This window comes from Heloderma suspectum, chromosome 8 (assembly GCF_057233095.1).
Source record: "Heloderma suspectum isolate Gila_16-S chromosome 8, 16-S_ref, whole genome shotgun sequence".
Taxonomy (NCBI): Eukaryota; Metazoa; Chordata; class Lepidosauria; order Squamata; family Helodermatidae; genus Heloderma; species Heloderma suspectum.
In genome coordinates this window covers 39,486,994-39,508,066 of record NC_139465.1, presented here as the reverse complement: position 1 = coordinate 39,508,066, position 21,073 = coordinate 39,486,994, and the positions used below count along the sequence as shown (strand labels likewise).

Genomic DNA, 21,073 nt, shown 5'->3' with positions numbered 1-21,073 from the left:
GCGCTTAAATATATTACAGCGAGCCTTCAGTTCAGAGAGGGGGCGGAGCTCTGAGCCGGGGGGCGGTGCTAGGAAAAGCACTCATAAGCATGACTCAGCAGCAGGAGCCGCGGTCTGGCTTCCCCACTTTATGAATGGAGCTGGGCAGCGCGCGGCGAGAGAGAGCTAAAGCGCGCGTAGCATTTAAGGGACACTCCCCGACTCGCCTCCGGTGCGCCAGGGCTGCCTGTATCAGTTTATATATGATGGCCTGGATCCTAGGATCAGGTAACTCAATGAACGGGGGAGGATTTCCAAAGGTGAAGCCGTGGTCTGTCACAGCAAACACAAGAACTCTGTGGCACGGTAAAGACGAACGCATTTAGGGCGCAATCCCATGCACGTCCAGACAGAAAGAAGTCCTACAACAAGTCCCAGCACTGACCCACCTTAAATCTGGATCCTACCCAAGTGCTTTCCAGGCCGTTTATAAAGGCATTTGCTATCTTTGTGGAGTTCTTGTTTTGTTTTGAAAAAGAGCCAAATGAAATTGTCCCCCATCCGCCAAATGCAACAGGTACAGCTCTTCCAGCGTGGAGAGGGCCATGTTGTGTACCTGCCTGCCAAGTGGCTGTTACAGATGGGGAGTCTGCCAGGAAAACAACAACAAGAACAACAGAGATGGAGAAAGTGATGGGAAAAAGAGCACCGCAGACCAGGTTTAATATACAGGGATTTAAATGAAGACTTTTAGGGCGCAATCCCATGTATGTTTAGGCAGAAAAAAGTCCTGCAAGTCCCAGCATCCCCCAGCCAGCATGCTGGCTGTGGAACGCTGGGACTTGTAGGACTTTTTTCTGTCTAAACTTGCATGGGATTTGTGCCCTTATTCTGGTACATGCTTCCAGGGACGCGCTCTGCTTCATTAGATGCATGGAGTATTATGGAGAGTTTCAGGTTTTGATACAGTACGTATAATGGGGTGGAGGAGAAAGAACTGTAAACGGTGAGATCAGACAGAAATTAAATGCAGAAAGCGACGATCATGTTATTAAAAGTGGTCATAGCGCAGCGGTTGCGGGTAACACAAACCTGCTGGCACCAGGTAAGCCAATTGGTGCACCCAATAACAGGGGCAGAGCAAAATACAAAGCCTTTATTTAAAAGTACACATCGCAAAGCTGGCAGCACTAGCAACTATACCTAACTAAGCCTCTCCCATGCGAGTTCCTATTTCCTCTTATAAACTGCCTCTCTTCATCTGGATATAATCCCAGCTCTCTTAAAGGTACGATGCCTACAAAATTACTACACGCATGTAGTGTGATAAAAATCCTTTGTCCTGATTCAAGCCTCTGGTGATAGAATTAAACCCGCTGATGAGTTCTAATTCTGCAGTCTCTCGCTCTAATCTCCCCTGTGTAGGGATGGATGAGAATTTAATTTTGTTTGCTCTTTGATAACAGCTCACCCCCAAATTGCAAATTTCTTCATGAATGGGATGGAAAGGAACTTGGTGTAGTGGCAAGAGTGTTGGACTAGGAGCTGGGAGATCCGGGTTCTAGTCCCCGCTCGGCTATGGAAGCTCACTGGGTGACTTTGGGCCAGTCACAGACTCTCAGCCCAACCCACCTCACAGGGTGGTTGTTCTGTGGATAAAAGGGAGAGGAGGAGGATCATGTAAGCCGCCTTGGGTTCCTTGCAAGAGGAAAAAAGGTGGGGTATAAATGCAATAAATAAAATAAATAAATTAAAACACACACACACACATACACACTGAATTTGGGGCAGGGGGGACAAAATTGACAGATTCATCCACTGGGGCTGAGGACTTTGGATGCTTGGCTCTTAAGGACACAATCCTATGCACATTTAGACAGAAACAAGTCCTACAACTCCCAGCATTTCCCAGCCACCATGCTGGCTGGGGAATGCTGGGACTTGTAGGACTTTTTCTTTCTAAACATGCATGGGATTGCGCCCTAAAAGTCTTCATTTAAATGCCTGTATATTAAACCTGGTCTGCGGTGCTCTTTTTCCCATCTCTTTTTCCATCTCTGTTGTTGTTGTTTTCCTTGCAGGCTCCCCATCTGTACTGTAACAGCCACATGGCAGGCAGGTACAACATGGCCGTCTCCACGCTGGAAGTGCTGTACCTATTGCATTTGGCGGATGGGAGACAATTTCATTTGGCTCATATTTAAAACAAACAAAAAAAAGGACTTAACAAACATAGCAAATGCCTTTATAAATGGCCTGGAAAGCACTTGAGTAGGATCCAGGTTTAAGGTGGGTCAACTGTGCTGGCGGGAGCGAGCTTCCCCACCCTCTCCTTGCCACTGGAGCCCCACCAGCCCCTTGAAAATGCTACACAGACAGCTGGGAGACCCTGCCGAATGGGGTGAGCTGTGGCATGGGAGGGAAGGTGACCCCCCCCCCCAATCAGGCAGAGTGACCTTCTCTGAGCAGAGCCCTTCCTCTTGCAGAAGGCAGATCCTGGCAGATCCAACCTGGCAGATTTTTTTTTTTTAAGGAATGCTGGAGAAAGCAAAAGTGTCAGATGTGTCTGTCCCTATGTCTGTGCCCCCCAAAAGCCTCTGGAGGGTGTCAGGGACTCTCCAGGCATGTTGGCTGCAGGGGGTAGGAGGGCTAAAGAAACTTTTCTTCCACAAATTTCCTTAAGTGCGCTATCCTATGCCTGTTTAGACAGAAAAAAGCCCTACAGCTCCAAGTATGGCTGGCTGGGGTATGCTGGAAGTTGTAGGGCTTTTTTCTGTCTGAACAACAGGCATAGGATCGCACCCTAAATTACTGTACTGGAGGGAGCAAACCTATGGCCCCCAGGTGGGGGGTGGGGGGGTAGGATAGTCTGGTTTCCTGAGGTGCCGCTGCTAGAAAGGCGAAATCTCCCATCTAGCGGAAATGTAGGGTGGCTGCATTGTCCTCCCACCCTGCACTGGATGCCTGGCAGCCTCTGAGTTCAGAGGCTGCCAGATATCCACATAGGATGGCACCCTTAGGATCCAAGCCAGTATCATCTAGTAGAGCCCGCTCGGGCAGTAACGCTCCAAAGTTACTGAGTCCCGCTGTGTTCAATGGGATTTATTCCTAGGTAAGTGTACACAGGATGGCAGCCTGATGATGCCCCTTTACATGGGTACTTTAGGCTGAGACCTATTTTCTAGTAAACATGCATAGGATCGGGCTGAGCCACTGCCATCTTATGCACACTTGTCTGGGAGTAATTCCTGGCTCATGCATCTCTGGAAAGATGATAAAGATGAAGCTGTGTGGGGTTTAAGTTTGTGTAAAAAGTAAAGGTAAAGGTGTCCCCAACCAGTCGTGTCTGACTCTAGGGTGCGGTGCTCATCCCCGTTTCTAAGCCAAAGAGCCAGCGCTGTCCGAAGACGCTTCCATGGTCATGTGGCCGGCAAGACTGAACACCGAGGTGCACGGAGCGCTGTTACCTTTCCCGCCGAGGCGGTACCTATTTATCTACTTGCAATTTCTTGCTTTCTAACTGCTAGGTTGGCAGTAAGTTTGTGTACTGAACACAAATTCCAGCCTCTGTCATTAGAAGTAAAATGTTTTTTGTTTGACCGTAAGGCCATAATGTAAAAAACAAAACACACCCCATTATCAGTTAAAAACAAAAAAATATTCAGGGCCCGTGTGAGGAACTAAAGATACAACGAATATACTCTGAAATGACAAGGCAAGGCAGCATTGAAACAGTCTTCACAATGTTCTTCTAAAAATACACAGTTTGGCACAAATATTAAAAATTGTCCATAATACAAGTGAATTCATATACATCTATGTACTATTCCCAAGAAGGGCAGCAGTAAAAGTGTCTGGATTGGCTTCGTCATGATGTGAGTCCCAGAACACTGGAAAATAGTCAGTCAATTATGGCTGCCAGTTCTTAATGGGTTTTCTGTGCCTGCGTCTCACCAGCACAGGCAGAAATTCAGCAGGTGATGCTCTTCCTATCCTTGCCTCAGCATGCTGGGGAAAAGACTTCAAGGACCATGCCAGGGTTGTAACTTTCCTCTTCTCAGGCATTTGTCATCGAAAGGTAAGGTATATATGTAACAAACAATAAAACAAGCAAATATTATATGCTTTACAAATAGGACCTGCAACAAAATGCTTATTTATGTATGTATGTATGTATGTATGTATGTATGTATTTAAATATGTTTGGCCACCCTTCATCCTTGCAGATATTGAGGGGCAGTATACAATATTGGGGGGTCAGTATAAGATATCGGGGGCAGTATAATGATTAATATTATCACTGAAATACAAAAAAAACAATAAAGCTTCATCATCATCATATACAGTAGTAAGGAAGGCAGAAAATATAACAGGCAGATTAAGCACGCAATCTTCCTGGGATTCCCGTCAGCCTCCGAATTCAGAGGCTGACAGGGATCCTAAGCGGAGTGGGAGGAGTGTGGAGGCAATCTTCCCCTCTGCTCTCCCCTCGCCCTGCATTTTCACCAGATGGGCAACTTCACCTGTCTAGCTGGGGCTCTGCAAAGTGGGAGGGAAGGAGGCTGGGGCAGCCAGAAGATTCCTCATAAGGTGCTCCCCCCCGGTGTCATCCCCTCCCCACCCACAGAACCACCCCCTTTCCCTCCTCTCCAAGCTCACATCTGCAAGCTTGTAGAGGCGGCCAGCACAGTTCTCTCCATGCCAGCTGTGAGGGGGCAGGGAGCTCGGACTCCTGGGTCCAAGGCTGGAGCTCTGACTCTGGACTTGGATCCAGGAATCCAAAATATCCTATCCCCCCCACCCCCAACTCTGTCTAGGAGCCATAGGATTGCTCTCCCCATCAACCAATTAATAATAATAATAATAATAATAATAATAATAATACTTATTATTAATTATAATAATTAAATATAATTATAATTGTTATTACATTTAATGTTGTTGTTGCTGTTGTTGCTACATCACCTTTCCTCCCAAGGGAGCCCAGGGCAGTATGGCAATGCATTTATAAATATGATTGAGAGCAGCCTGCTAATAGCAGGCTTCTTGGCCAGGGTACAAGGCTGGAGAGCTGGGTGGGAAACCCCTGTGGGGCTCATGAGGCCTATGACCCAGAGGTTCCCAATCCCTGATCTAGCCCAGGCCCCTGCTCAAGACAGGATTTATGCTGGATGCGACCACAGCATTCCAGACAGGTGGCTCTCCAGACTCTACTTAAATACCTCCAGAGTCCACAATTTCCCAAGGTGGACAAGCCTGTTCACCAGTTGAACAGCTGACAGGGTGAGGACATTTCCCCTCAGGTTTCACTGAAATCTGCTTCCCTGCAATTTCCACCTATTGGTTCTCTTCCTGTCCTCTGGGGCAACAGAATACCAGTCCACGTGACTGTCCTTCAGATTTTTAAAGTCAGATACCATGTCTGTCCCTAATCTTCTCTTCTCCAGGCTCAGCATGTCCCACTGTTCCTCGCAGGACTTATAAGTTACATTCTGCTCAAGCGTCACCACAGCCGCATAATATACAGCATGACAAGCTGGCTAGTCTCGTTTTCCCCTTCAAAAAGCGTGGAGTAGATGCAGTCAGTTGACTTGCTGAAATCTCAGTTGGCTTTGCCCCCTTTTAAATGGCATATTTAGAGAACCTCCCTCCATTTCGGACATTGCCCAAATTCTTCCTGTTGCTGCACTGCAAAGTTGCGGTGAACTCTGAGATCACATCACAGGAGTTTGGTCACATCGTGACTAAGAACTTTCCCCGGCTCCCACACTGTTTGTACACTGGTAGAGCTTCAGTTCATGCTATAGAGTTGTTGCAACATACACAGAGAGCAGGATGCTGTTTTTTTCCAGTACTCGCAAGACTCTGTTGCCTGGAAAGATACACTCCCAGTATTCAAATACAATGTATGCTTGTTGACTTTGACCACCAGTGCTGTAGTGGAGGGGAGGGGATGCAGGAGAGGGCAGCCCCAGGGCGTTTTTCAGAGCAGGAGCAATGATGTCATTTGCCAGAGCACCAGAGTAATTGTGGGACCCTCTTTGATCTGGCCAAAAATTGAGGTGATAACAAGGCTTTCAAGTTTAATTTATTTATAGTATTTCAGCCAAAAAGGGTCCTAGAGCTGCTAAGGAGACATTCCCTGCCCTCAGGCTTGCACTCTAAAACACACAACATGAAAGGAAAGGGGACTGGGCAGGAGGAACAGGGGAAGCAAAACTCAGGTACCAGTTCTTAGTTTCAAAGTTCTTATGCATGTTCCTCCTGGCAGGGAAGAAGAAGCAAGATAAGAGGAGGGCTCTGGATAGGGGTGAATGCTCCTTCCTTGTTCTCCTCGACCTCTCAGCGGCTTTTGATACCGTTGACCATGGTCTCCTCCTGGACCGCCTGGAGGGGTTGGGCATTGGAGACACTGTATTGCGGTGGTTCCGGTCCTTCCTTTCCGGCAGGTACCAGAGGGTAGCACTGGGAGAGGAGGTTTCGGACCCGTGGCCACTTACTTGTGGGGTGCCACAGGGTTCCATCCTCTCCCTGATGCTATTTAACATCTATGTGAAGCCACTGGGGGCTATCATCAGGAGGTTTGGGGTGCAGTGTCATCAATATGCGGATGACACGCAGCTCTACCTCTCATTCAAATCTTCACCAAGGTTGGCCGTAGAATCCCTGTCCAAATGTCTGGAGACGGTGAGTGGCTGGATGGGGAGGAATAAGCTGAAGCTGAACCCTGACAAGACCGAGGTACTTTTGGTGGGAGACAAGAGGAGGCTGGGGGATGTTGACCTGGTGTTGAATGGGGTACGGCTACCCTTGAAAGACCAGGTCCGCAGCCTGGGGGTCATTTTGGACTCCCAGCTGTCCATGGAGGCTCAGGTGTCAGCTGTGAGCCGGACAGCGCTGTATCAACTCCATCTGATACGGCGGCTGCGCCCCTTCCTTCCCGACCATCTGCTCCCATCGGTAGTACATGCCCTGGTCTCCTCTCGTTTAGACTACTGTAATGCGCTCTACATGGGGTTACCCTTGAAGACGGTTCGGAAGCTGCAGCTGGTACAGAACGTGGCGGCTCGCCTGATTAAAGGCAGCCGCTGGCGAGATCACATCACTCCAGTGCTGAAGGAGTTGCACTGGTTACCAGTTGTTTTCCGGGCCAAATTCAAGGTGTTGGTTTTGACCTTTAAAACCCTATATGGTTCCGGCCCAGCCTATCTTAAGGAGCGCCTCCAGCAACACCAGACAGGCTGCTTAACAAGATCAGCCTCGGATGGCCTTCTCTCTGTCCCATCAGCCAGGACAGCTAGACTGGTGGGGACGAGGGAGAGGGCCTTTTCTGTGGTGGCCCCCACTCTGTGGAACTCCCTCCCTAGGGAACTCCGTCATGCCCCCTCTTTAATGAGCTTCCGTCGTGGATTAAAAACGTGGTTGTTCAGGCAGGCATTTGGGGTGGGTTAGGGTATTTAAAAAAAAAAATTATGGTAGAATTTTATTGTTTTAAATTGTTTTATGGTGTGTTGTACATCGCCCAGAGTGGCTGGGTGACCAGCCAGATGGGCGATTAATAACTTTAATAATAAATAAAAAAAAAGATCCCTGCAGCTGTTCCTTCTCTGGCAGATATATGAGGCTAGGCAGGTCTTCCCTTTGCTGTGATGTGTTTGTTTTTTCCTGGGAGGAAAGGGGGTGCATTCTCCCAGCAGCCCTCAGTTCTCTGGCCAGTGAATGAGGCCAGAGTCTGAAGTCCCAGGGAAGTTTTACTATTGTTTGTGACAGGTCAGCACACAGGAAGTCAGAGAATGGGGGGAAAATCAATCAGAAGGAGGGTACGTCTTTCCTTTTCTTTGATGTTCACACTAGCAGTTTAAATGGAGTGCCTCTCCTGGCATGAACCGACCCATACACTAGGTTCAGCATCTAAGGCCCTGCTCTGGGTGCCTCCTTCGAGGAAGGCTCAGAAGGGAGAAGGCTGTCTCAGTGGTGGCCCCCCCAATTATGGAATGATCTCCCTGATGAGGCCTGCCCGGCACCAACATTGTTATCATTTCAGCACCAGGTTAAAACTGCCCTCTGCTCTCAGGCATTTGGCAGCATATAATGAGTTTTTAATCAGGTCCTGGGTTGCCTTTGGTGGATTGTTTAAAACTTTTTAGATATATGTTGTCTGTGTGTGTGCTATCTGTTTATATGTTTTTATGAAAATGGCTTTGCACTTTGTATAGTGTACTTTTAATGGTTTTAATTTTTTGAACCTCCCAGAGAGCTTCAGCTGTGGAGCAGTATTGAAATATAATAAATGAATGAATGAATGAATGAATGAATGAAATGCAAGGTTAAGGGCACAATCCTATGCATGTTTAGACAGAAAAAAAGTCCTACAGCTCCCAGCATTCCCCAGCCATCTATGCTGGCTGCAGCATGCTGGGAGTTGTAGGACATTTTTCTGTCTAAATACTCATAGGATTATGCCCTTAAGTTCTTTCCAAGGTTATTTGCATTCCTAGTTAAAAGCTAGAGTTTGCATTTCAGCTGGCTGGAGATCTTCTGTCAAAGCTCCATGTGTTTTACATGTTGAACCTATGTAGTCTGAAGTAAGCACCACTGAGTTCAATGAGGCTTGCCCCCAGGTAACTACGCATAATTGCAGTCCTGCCTCATGAACATAACTGTGCGATTTTATTAGTGATTGGATGATTGATTGGCTTGTCTTGGATATCTATGTTTTATGACGGCATTTTTAACCAGTGTTAGAATAATAGAAATAATAGAAAAGCAGGGTCTAAACATATATTCTCCATGGGGCACAGCTACAGATTCTCCAGGGGGGTGGGGTACAGAGACTATCATGATGAGCTCTTACATTTCACAGTTTACCACTCCACCACGGCTTGCCACAGTGTATTCTCAGCATCCCATTCATTCTTACTCCTGAGATGCTCACCAGAGTATTTATGGAAAAGTGGTCATAAAGTTGAGTTGTATCTGGTGGGTGGGCTAGTACTGATCGTCACTCAACGTACACTCTGTCTTGGCCCTTTGCTTCCAAGGTGGTTACATATGAGAGTCTTGGTCCCTGGGTCGACAAGCATGAAAGTTGGCCTCACGTGGAGTGGGGTTTCATGTAATGCAAGATTGTTGAAGCTCAGGCCCGGGGACCAAATCCAGCATGCCTGGGGTCCCCATCTAGCCTTCTGATAGTATCCAAGTGGCCTCACCCCCTTTTCTCCAACCAAGCATGGTTTTTTCCCCCATTCTAAAAGTAACAAAGGGCGCTGTCCTATGGCTGCTGGACAGCAGCTAGATGGCCATAGGATTGTTCGGTTTATGGGAACCGACCTCGGAGCCAGCACTCCAAGGTTGGATCCCAGAAAACCAACTCCCCACTCCTGCCCCTGCCACCTCATAAGAGGCGCGGTTCGTCCCTGGCCCCACGCTTGTAAGAGCAGCATGAAGCAGTGGAAAAGAGGGTGTTCCTGGGGGTGGGGAGGGGACAGCAGATGCACCGTTACGACATTTCCTATGCACTGTCCAAAATCGGCTGTCTAGCCACTAATGCAGGGTGCTCTCCGTGCTCCGCCCTCCCTGCATTGGATCGTCGGTCGACTCTTAATTTATTGTATTTATTTATTAAATTTCTTAATCGCCCATCTGACCTGTCACCTGGCCACTGTGGGCGACGTACAACAGCACAAACAGTTTAAAACAGTAAAATTATACATTAAACATGGTATTTCTAAAAATACCCTAACCCACCCCAGATGCCTGCCTGAATAACCAAGTTTTCAATGCGTGGCGGAAGCTCAGTAAAGAGGGGGCATGGCGGAGTTCCCTAGGGAGGGACTCACAGAGTGGGGGCCACCACAGAGAAGGCCCTGTCCCTTGTCCCTGACAGCCTAGCTGTCCTGGCTGATGGGGCAGAGAGAAGGCCATCCGAGGCTGATCTTGTTGAGCGGCCTGTCTGGTGTTGCTGGAGGCGCTCCTTGAGATAGGCTGAGCTGGAACCGTATAGGGTTTTAAAGGTTAAAACCAACACCTTGAATTTGGCCCAGAAAACAAGTGGTTCGAAACTCTGAGTTTGGAGGTGGTTGACTACCCTTATTGGATTGCGCCCTCCAGCCTAGTGACCAGCAATAAAGCTCGACGTTGAAACACAATGGCATTTCTTGTATTTTGGTCCTGTCTCCTTTTGCCTTCAACCTTGCATGCCGTGGGAATGCAGCTGCCAAGAGCTTCTCTGAAAGTGGCTTTGGCCCCCAGGATGCAAGAGGTTCAACGTGACTAGCGTAATGGCTGCTGATGTGACAAAAAGCTTCCTAAATCAGGGATATTCCCCTGTCTGTTCCCTACAGGGAGGATGATTATGTGGGGGCTCTTTCCTAGGTGAAAGGATCCCCCCCAAACAGCCTATGAACTTACTCTCTGTTATGTATTCTGGGGTGGGGTACTGTGGGTTAGTTACTGTGTTGAACCTTGGCAGCTCCTGTAGAGTTGGGAGTAGCAGCAGTGGGTGGAACTTCTGCTAAGTTCTGCAGTTCTGCATGTGATAAAAAAAAGGACAGTTGTGTTTGAGGCCGGCCGAGTCTTACAGCCCTTCCCTCTACCTATACAACAGCCCCTCTCTTGGCTTCCCTGCCAAAATATTTTGCTGCCCGAGGGGGAGCAGCAAACAACCCCACCTGCCCTCAAGTGAAGGTGCAGAGTATTACAGCTGGACAGTTTGGGGTAGAACTAAAATGAAAGAAGTAACCGTTTGCTGCCCTTTCGTGACACCCCAAATCAGCGGCCTAATGGCAGGGCCTTTGTCTTTGCCCACACCAGCAGAGGAAGAGAAAGGAGACAGGCAGGCTTTGATAGGGGTGAGACATTATTCTATAAGATCACCTAGCATAGTATGCATTAGAGGTTACTTTTCTTGTTTGAAAAGAAAAAAAGCACAAACCCATTTAAGCCTCATATGCAAAAACACCCTTGGGCACGCCAGATTGACAAGATGGATGAGTTCACCTTGCATTTGTCAAGATTTTCAAGTGAAAGATTGTAAGCTGTGATTTCAGGGAATTGTCAGTAAGAGAGATGGCAAACATGCACCTGTCATCGGTTTTCTGTCCTCCTCCTAGAAACCAGATTCTCCTATTGTGGCTTCAGTGCTAATGGGTTGCTGTTTTTCAGGGCTCATGACAGAAAGCACTCAATGTGGTTTTTCTTAGTGATGCAGGTGCCCAACGAATACCTTGCTGCTCATTAGGACAGAGCAGGCTGAGATGCTGCCCCTTTTGCTGCAGGGTATGTCCTACATCACATGCAATTGCAACTTTCCCTGACCTGGTGGCTCCAGATGTGATGGACTACAACTCCCATCCTCTCCAGCCAGCATGCCCCTGCTGGCTGGGGATACTGCGACCAATGCATCTGGAGGGCGGCTGGGTTGGGGAAGGCTGTACTGACCATGCTAGCTAGGGGATGATGGGAGTTGTCTTTGAATATATCTGGAAGGTGCTGGGTGGGGAAGACTGGCATGTCGGATGGTGCAGATGTAGTCATCGACTTTTATTCTAGAGCAAGGACTTCAGCTGAAAGTATCTATGCCAAGATTGAGAAAGAAGTGTGTTGGCAATTGTTGCTGGAGTGAAGAAATCTCACACCTCTGTGTACATTCATACCTTTGCAATCCAAACAGACCATAAGGCACATTAAAAGAAGAAGAAATATAAGATAAGATAATGAAGAAGAGAAATTTAGTAATAAGATAATAAAGAAGAGAAATTTAGTAAGAGAAGCAGCAAAGTTGTTGTTGTTGTTCAGTCGTTCAGTCGTGTCCGACTCTCCATGACCCCATGGACCATAGCACGCCAGGCCTTCCTGTCCTGCGCTCTCTCCCGGAGCGTGCTCAAGGTCCATATTCATTGCATCAGTGATGCTATCTAGCCATCTCATCCTCTGCCGTCCCCTTCTCCTTTTGCCTTCAGTCTTTCCCAGCATCAGGGTCTTTTCCAGAAAGTTTTCTCTTCGCATTAGGTGGCCAAAATATTTGAGCTTCAGCTTCAGTATCTGTCCTTCCAATGAGCACTCAGGGTTGATTTCCTTTAGGATTGACTGATTTGACCTCCTTGCAGCCCAGGGGACTCGTAACAGTCTTCTCCAGCACCACAGTTCGAAAGCATCAATTCTTCGGCGCTCAGCCTTCTTTATAGTCCAGCTCTCACAGCCATACGCTGCTACAGGGAAAACCATAGCTTTGATTAGACGGACCTTTGTCGGCAAGGTGATGTCTCTGCTTCTTACTATGCTGTCTAGGTTTGCCATAGCTTTCCTCCCCAGGAGCAAGCGTCTTTTGATTTCATGGCTACAGTCACCATCTGCGGTGATCTTGGAGCCCAAGAAAGTAAAATCTGTCACTGCTTCCATTTCTTCCCCTTCTATATGCCGGGAAGTGATGGGGCCAGATGCCATGATCTTCGTTTTTTTAATGTTGAGTAAATTCTAAATAAAACAGCAGGTTGGATAAGTCGATCATCAAAACCCTTTGCAGGATAAAACAGTTTAAGCTTGAAGTCTAACTGGTGCTAAGGCAGATATTCCTAAAGACCTTCTCCCTCATCGCCACTTGTGTGGGCAGGGTCACCCAAGGGCCTCTCTTTCAGATCCTGTTCTGGCCAGAATGCCATATAGGGAGAAGGAAGTCCTTCAAATAGCCTGGTTGCAACTTAGCTGCTCCTTGTGCTGGAATCCATCTGATGTAACGGCACTGGTATGTTACTGAAGTGTAATTACCATATGTAACTATGGCTTTTTACTGGAAGAACTTACCGTGAACTTTGGTTCATGCAGAGCAACTGACGTTACCTTTGATCTCTCATATTTCCTTCTAAACATCTGAGGATGAAAGTGTAAGGATGCAATTCTATGCATGTTTAGACAGAAAAAAGTAGGAACCCCAGCATTCCCCAGCCAGACTTAGCAATTTGTTTGTTTGTTATTACATTTGTATCCCACCACCCTTTCTTCAAGGAACTTAGGATGGGGTACATGAGTTATCTCCCACCCCAATGCAAATTTGTCCTCCCAATAACCTTATGAGATAGGTCTTTAGAATGAGGGAGGGAGGGAGGGACAGTCTGGCCAAAGTCACTCACTAAGGAATAAATTACATGCTATGTGAAATACAAAGGGCAAAATCCACCATAAGTCCTACTTAGAGTAGACCTATTGAAATAAATAAAACTTAAGTTAGTCATGACTACCTTAAGTCCCATTTATTTCAAAGGATTTACTCTACCTAAGACTTATGTTGGGTTTTGCTCGTAGCATGTAGTTGATCATAACTATTTCTTTTACTTTTCTGTAGGTACATGGGCTCCTGATCTGGATCAGGACCACTACACACATGTGGGGGGGGACTTTCCACCCAGCCAATTTTTCTTTAAATTTACCTCTCCCTCCCCGAGTGGGGGCTTACGGTAGAAAAGGGGGGGAATAAAGAAAAAAATGGCTGGGTGGGAAAATTTAACCCCCACCCCACCTGCATACAGTGTTCTCAATCCAGATCATCGCCCCGTCCGTTTTCATGAATTAAAATTAAAAGTTATGACCACCTACTTGCTACACATGTAATGAAGATTGTTGTTCAGCCCTGAGCCTCATGACCAAGTGGAGTGGGGACTTGAACCTGGGTCTCACCACTCCTAATACAACTAGGGATGTACAAAACACTCAGCTGGCTCTGCCCCAGGACATCCACACTGGGGGGGAGGCGCTTCGTCCCTCCCCCTGGAATCCTCCCTGGCCGGCTTCACGGAGCCACCGGCCAGGGCCGGCTGCAGCCGGAGTTCCAACCACGGCTGGACTGCTGCAGCCGCAAATGGCAGCCATCATAGCAGCCGCCATTTGCGTCCTTGCAAGCAGCCGTGATACGCTACGTAAGTATTTACATAACCTATCAAGGCAAAGAGCAGGGACGCAAATGGCGGCCGCTACGCCATTTGCGACCCTGCTCTTTGCCGTGATAGGCTATGTAAATACTTACATAGCCTATCATGGCTGCAAGAACGCAAATGGTGGCCGCAGCAGGCCGGCCCGGAGACCAGCCGCCGCCGCTGCCGGAGCCGCCGGAGCCGCCACTGCCGCCACCACATCCGCCCCAGGTAAGTTCCATCCCAGGGGAATTCCGTGCGGTGGCGGGGGGCAGGAGGCCGTTCCGCCATGGATTCCGGCCTCACTGGAATCTGTGGCGGAATTCTCTGACATCCCTAAATACAACACTCTAAATCAGGGGTGGGTAGAAAGTAGATCTCCATACGTTTTGGACTTCAACTCCCAGCATTCCTGACCATTGGCCATGCTGGCAGAGGCTTCTGGGAGTCAAAGTCCAAATTAGCTGGAGAACTGCCTGACCTTGCTCAAAATAATAGGACACAACTAGAAATTAGAAGAGAATGCAGAGCTTTAGCCTCTCCGTGTCTCTTTCTTCTTCCAGGCAACAATCTGGTACAGTGCAATGCTGTGGTGCTGTGCATTTATCTGCCTCCACCTCACATCATGAGCTGCTGGCAGTGGGGATGGGGAAATACACTCCACGCCTAGTACATAAGAACATAAGGACTGCCATGCTGGATCAGGCCAAGGGTCCATCCAGTCCAGCATTCTGTTCACATGGTGGCCAACCAGTTGCCTGTGGGAAACCTACAAGAAGGACATGAGTGTAACACCACCTTCCCGCCCATGTTCCCCAGCAAGTGGTGTACATAGGCATCCTGCCTCTGATACTGGAGGCAGTATAGAGCCATCAGGACTAGTAGCCATTGATAGCCTTCTCCTCCAGGAATTTGTCTAACCTCTTTTTAAAGCCATCCAAATTTGCATTGGGTTATATGATGCTACCAGTTAAGAGGAGATGTAGAGCAGCAACTGCTCCATGGTTCTCGTAATGGCTGGCTCTCCACATGCTCAAGAAGACTGCTATGTTGATACCATGCAAGTGTCACCTGGCAGCAGCCGTTTGATCATCAGGCTAGAGCAAAAAGAGAGTTGAGAAGCAGGGCCAGTCCTTCAGCTCTGCTGAAAGGCCAGCTGAATTTGCCTTCTGCTCTCCCTCCATTGCAGCCAATCTTTACAAGAACAATTGAATAATTTTTAGAATAACTGATACCTGACTTTGCTTTTCCACCTCTTCCCTCACCACCGCCCTTTCCTTTTGTGTTGTGACTTTCAGATTGCAAGCCTGTGGGCAGGGACCGTCTTGCTTTTGTCGGCTGAAGATCAAGATTCAACGTGAAGATAACATACTTACATGTTTTGGATAATTAATCAGTCATGCACCATTTAACTAAGTAGTCACCTTGATCAGCCTTCCCCAACCTAGTGCCTTCCAGAGGTTTTGGACTTCAACTCCCATCAGCCCCACCCAGTATGGCCAATGGTCAGGAATGCTGGGAATTGTAGCCCAAAACATCTGGAGGACACCAGGTTGGGGAAGGTTGACCTAGACACTCCTTAATCAGTTAGGAGCTATACTTGAAGTCCTGTATGGGAGCCACTGTGACTCACTTTTTATAATATTTGTAAGAATTTTATTGATTATTTAGATTATAAATAATCTAATAATTTAGATTATTATGTATAATAATCTAAACCTGCAGATTAATAAACATGTATAACGACAATAATTCCATAGTGTGATTTGGCCACTATATTTTGGATACAGGAATGAAAAAATACAGCAGCACTACTAACCAAAGAGTTAATGACTTCATATTTAAAAGTGATTTGAGGGGGGGGGGGATGCCAGACAGTTCTCTTTCTGGATTGTACTTTGTCCTGTGGCAATCTTGTCCAGAGCCCCTCTGACAATGTTTGCATGGCAGAGAGCTTTCCAAATCACACAAGGCAAAATGTCCTGGGGTGTTCTGTTCACCTAAAGGTGGCCTCCTTTTCGAGAAACTGCCCACACGTTTGATTGCAGCCTGCCCAAAGATGTTGGGCAGGCTCCAATCAAACCCAAGAATGGCTGCCCAAGAATGCCGATAAAATTTGCAGATGACACAAAATTGGGCAGGATAGCTAATACTTTGGAAGACAGAAACAAAATTCAAAGTGATCTTGATAGGCTGGAGCACTGGGCAGAAAACAACAGAATGACATTTAATAGGGATAAATCCAAGTTCTACACCTAGGAAAAAGAAACCAAATGCACAATTACAAGATGGGGGATACGTGGCTCAACAACACTACAAGCGAGAAGGATCTTGGAATTGTTGTCGATCACAAGCTGAATATGAGCCAACAATGTGATGTGGCTGCAAAAAAGGCCAATGCCATTTTGGGCTGCGTTAATAGAAGCACAGCTTCCAAATCCCGGGAAGTACTAGTTCCCCTCTACTCAGCACGGGTTAGGCCTCATCTGGAGTACTGTGTCCAGTTCTGGGCACCACACTTTAAGAAGGATGCAGACAAACTGGAGAGAGTTCAGAGGAGGGCAACGAAGATGATCAGGGGACTGGAAACAAAGCCCTATGAAGAGAGACTGAAAGAACTGGGCATGTTTAGCCTTGAGAAGAGAAGACTGAGGGGAGATAGGATAGCGCTTTTCCAGTACTTGAAAGGTTGTCCCAGAGAGGAAGGTCAGGATCTCTTCTCAATCATCCCAGAGTGCAGGACACAGAATAATGGGCTCAAGTTACAGGAAGCCAGATTCCGGCTGATCATCAGGAAAACTTCCTGACTGGTAGAGCAATACGACAATGGAACCCATGGCCTAGGGAGGCAGTGGGCTCTCCCACACTGGAGGCATTCAAGAAGAGGCTGGACAGCCATCTGTCAGGGATGCTCTGACTTGGATTCCTGCATTGAGCAGGGGGTTGGACTCGATGGCCATGTAGGCCCCTTGCAACCCTACTATTCTATGATGCTATGTGCTCTCGGCATGCCTGTTGAGCATGCAAAAGGAAGGTAATCTTTTAGGGCAATCTGGAATATTACACATTCCAGAAGGGTAGCCACGTTGACAGTTCAGTCTTATGCGTGAGTACACCGAAGTCAGTCCCAATGGAGGCTCAGATGTCAGTGGGGCGGTGAATCCGCTCCTGGTTTCAGCCAGAACCAGTCAGAACTCTAAAGGAGGTATCCAAGCTGCAAAGCACCTAAAGGAGCATCTTGGATACCTCCTTAAGAGGACTGGTTCTGACTGAAACCTGGAGCGGATTCACCATCCCACTGACATCAGAACCATCAGCCTCCACTGGTCAGTCCTACTAAGTTCTAGGGCATACTCCCAGGCAAGTGTGGATAAGATGGAAGCTTTCACTTGATGCTGGAAAAATAAAGAATGAGCCAACTCTTAAGAAGCAAATTCTAGTCTACAAAAAAGTCTTTAAAGTGCCACAGGGCTCTGTGTGGACTATTGCAGCCCTGATTAGGAGGTGCACAATTCCATTTCGGAGTGGTGGCCAAAGCTTTCATCCCATAGTCCTTAATCTCCAACTCAAACAAAACCTAAGTACACACAGATGCACTTACTCTAGCAGTGGATGAATCAGTCTATTTCCAGTCTGTATCTGTTCCACATGTATTCAATCCATGCCATTCAATTTCTGCATCGGTTGGAACCAATATTCCATTTCTGGGCAAGATACTGGGGCACATGGTGGCCTCCCAACTCCAGGGATTCCTGGATGAGACAGATTATCTAGATCTATTTCAGTCTGGCTTCAGGCCCGGTTATGGGACAGAAACAGCTTTGGTCACCTTGGTGGATGACCTACGCTGGGAACTAGACAGGGGGAGTGCGTCCCTGTTGGTTCTGCTGGACCTCTCAGTGGCTTTCAATACCATCGACCATGGTATCCTTCTGGGCCGCCTCGCTAAGATGAGACTTGGAGGCACTGTTTTACAGTGGCTCCATTCCTTCTCGGAGGGGTGGACCCAGGAGGTGATGCTGGGGGACTCCTGTTCGACTCCCTGGCCATTGGCTTGTGGAGTCCCTCAGGGTTCTGTTTTGTCCCCCATGCTATTTAACATGTACATGAAACCACAGGGAGAGGTTGTCTGGAGTTTTGGGGTTCGGTGTCACCAGTACACCGATGACACCCAACTCTACTTTTCCTTTCCATCTAATTCCAAGGAAGCTGTCGGGGTGCTGAACCGGTGTCTGTCAGCAGTAATGGACTGGATGAGAGCAAACAAATTGAAGCTTAATCCAGACAAGACAGAGGTGCTTCTGGTCAGTCGATCAGGGAATAGGGATTCAGCTTGTGCTGGATGGGGTTACAATCCCCCTGAAGACACAGGTTCGCAGCTTGGGTGTACTTCTGGATTCAGACCTGAGCCTGATGCCCAGGTTTCAGTGGTGGCCAGGAGTGCATTTGCACAGTTAAAGCTAGTGCATCAGCTGCCCCCATTCCTTGAGATGTCTGACTTGGCCACAGTAACACATGCCTTAATTACATCCCATTTGGATTACTGTAACACACTCCATGTGGGGCTGCCTCTGAAGAGTGTTTAGAAACTTCAGCTGGTTCAAAGAGCTGCTGCCAGACTGCTGACTGGGGCTGGCTACAGGGAGCATACCACTCCCCTGCTAAAACAGCTTCACCGGCTCCCAGTCTGTTTCCGGGCTCAATTCAAAGTGCTGGTCATGTCCTATAAAGCCCTATACGGCTCCGGTCCAGGTTATCTGAAAGACCGTATTCCCCCCTATGAGCCTACTCATGCCCTGAGATCTTCAGGGGAGGCCCTTCTCGCCATCCCGCCACCATCACAGGCACATCTGATGGGAACGCAGGAAAGGGCCTTCTTGGTGGCTGCCCCAAGGCTCTGGAACTCCCTTCCCAGGGAGGCGAGAGTGGCACCCTCCTTGACTTGTTTTCGCAGGCATGTAAAAACTTTCTTGTTCCAGCAGGCTTTTGGGGATAGCTAGTCTGTACCTGTGAGAATAAGACAGATGGATACTATATTTCTTGTTGTCTTTTAACGTTTTGATATTTTATACAATTTTAATATTATTGATGATTTAATTATATTTTTAACTTTAAATATAAATACTTCTATTTATAGGTTTTAATTGTACAAGTTTTAATGTTGTAAGGCCACCTTGTGTCCCCATATTGGGAAGAAGGTGGGATATATTATTATTATTATTATTATTATTATTATTATTATTATTTCCTTACACAATTCCCTCTAATGGCTGCATTTTTAGCACTTTCCCCTAATTTATGCATTTTGTGCACACCTTTTCACAAATATATGCATTTTTGCACACAACATTCCCTAATATACACATTAGTGTAGGACGCCATTCTGGAGACAAGAACTGCACCACAAAATTCAGATACATGAGCAGCCCAAAGCATAGCTGTGTTCCAATTCGTATATTAGTCCAGGAAATGTGAATTAGTCAGAGCAGTTCACTTCAAAATGCAGACCAGTCAAAATTCTCCCCCTCCCCAACATTCATCAGTGTCAGCTTAGTCTGGAAGCATCGTTTGTCTCTGTTCCACCCCTCCCTGTCAGTTTGTAAGCTCATTGGGGCAGGAATCTGTCTTTTGGGCTTATGTGACTTTGTTTGTAAATGTACCACAATGGCTCTATATCAGTAAAACACTGTTACTGTTCATAATCACTGCAGCAGAATTACCGTCCTATAGTGCTATGCTCATCATCCTAACCCATTTCAGATCCCCACTCCACAAACAGATAAGAATGGAAACAACGGCTTCTTTTTCCTCTGCTGGTAATAAAAACCCAGCTGATCATGCTCCTTCTGCTGGTAAAGCTACCAAATGAGACCACGTCTTTTGTCATGTGGCTTTCCAGTGTCTGCAGTCCCCCGGCCCCCAATTCTAAAAGGTTGAAATGCCTCTCCCAAGGGTTAGTTATCGGCAGTGCCTCTTTGCCTTTGGCCCTGCCCCCTTTTGCTCCTGGCCCCGCCTGCCACTGGACTGTGGCCCCCAGAGAGCTGCTCTGAAATTGAAATTGGACCTCGGGCTGAAAGATGTTCACTACCCCTGATTTAGGGCACAATTCTATGACCGCCAGCCAGTGGCTAGACAGCCATAGGATTGGTCAGTTTCTGGAGAACTGCCTCTCCTCCCCTCCCCTGCTCCCTCGTATGCAGAGTGGATCGTGCCCAGGCTCCAGGCTCATAAGAGCAACACAGAGCAGGGTGAAGGGGGGCGTTCCCAGGGGCAGGGCAGGGCAGGGTGGGGACTCTCTATGCATCGTCCAGCCTCCCCGCTCTGCGCTCTGACGTCCTGTGGCTAGATGGCCAAAACTGGCCATCTAGCCACGACTGCAGGGCAGCTGGAGCGCAGAGGAGAGGATCCTCTGTACTCCTCCTGCTGTGCATTGGATAGGCAGCCGCCTCCGAGTTCAGAGGCAGCCGCCCATCCACATAGGATTGCTCCCTCTGAATAAAATCCAGGTTTGGAGGGTCAGATGCAGTCCCCTGTCTCCCTATTACCCAGGCAAGCAAGAAAGCAAAGTTGATTCAAGAGGGGGAAACCAGCTCTTTTTGCACATGTTGTGATGCCTCTTTTCACTATTCTCAGCTGTTATCATGGGGACGGGGGATGCTAAGTAGCTGCTATTTTACAGATGTGGATTTGTAACTAGAGCTGTGCAGAAATGGCCTCCCACAATTCTCCAGCCTTTGTGTGGGCAGAGAAAATGGGGGGGACAATTTCACTGACTTTCTCCTAAGGGGAGGAGAAATTCTCCAACAGTTTCTCATAGATAGCGCTCGCTATCTGCAGGGCTGGTAGCACAGCTTCTGTCTTTTCTCTGAAGGGTTTTTGACTCTTAAGTACCCTACTCCTAAGGGTACTGCTCCTGCAAGTGGCAACAGCATCAATTATGATGAGGCTTCCACTTTCCTGTGGCAGAATTTTGTATTTCTTTTGGTTGTTGAGCTTGCCTAATCACTGCAAGGTGGCCGAGGGGGCTGTGTGTCTTTTCTCTCTCCATTACACATCTTTCCCTTCCTCTGCAGCCTCCCAGGCCACCTGCACTTCCTGAACTAAAAAAGCCCCATGGGAGGAGGAATTGCCTCCCTCATGATGGCTTCAACTGAAGTGTGGGAAGCTGAGGAGGCTACAGGCTGCCACAG

At 47.7% G+C, this 21,073-nt stretch overlaps 1 long non-coding RNA gene across 2 annotated transcripts; it reads left to right on the top strand.

Moving 5' to 3' along the window:
* Nucleotides 1-109: 109 nt before the first annotated feature.
* LOC146339050 (uncharacterized) lies at nt 110-15,685 on the top strand. Of its 2 annotated transcripts, none has more exons than XR_014784670.1 (3): nt 110-267; nt 3,336-3,462; nt 15,182-15,685. It is a non-coding gene; the product is annotated as an uncharacterized LOC146339050 (long non-coding RNA). The 2 variants fall into 2 exon arrangements; XR_014784671.1 differs by lacking the exon at nt 15,182-15,685 and adding an exon at nt 3,937-4,807 and having other exon boundaries at nt 112-267.
* The last annotated feature ends 5,388 nt before the right edge of the window (nt 15,686-21,073 follow it).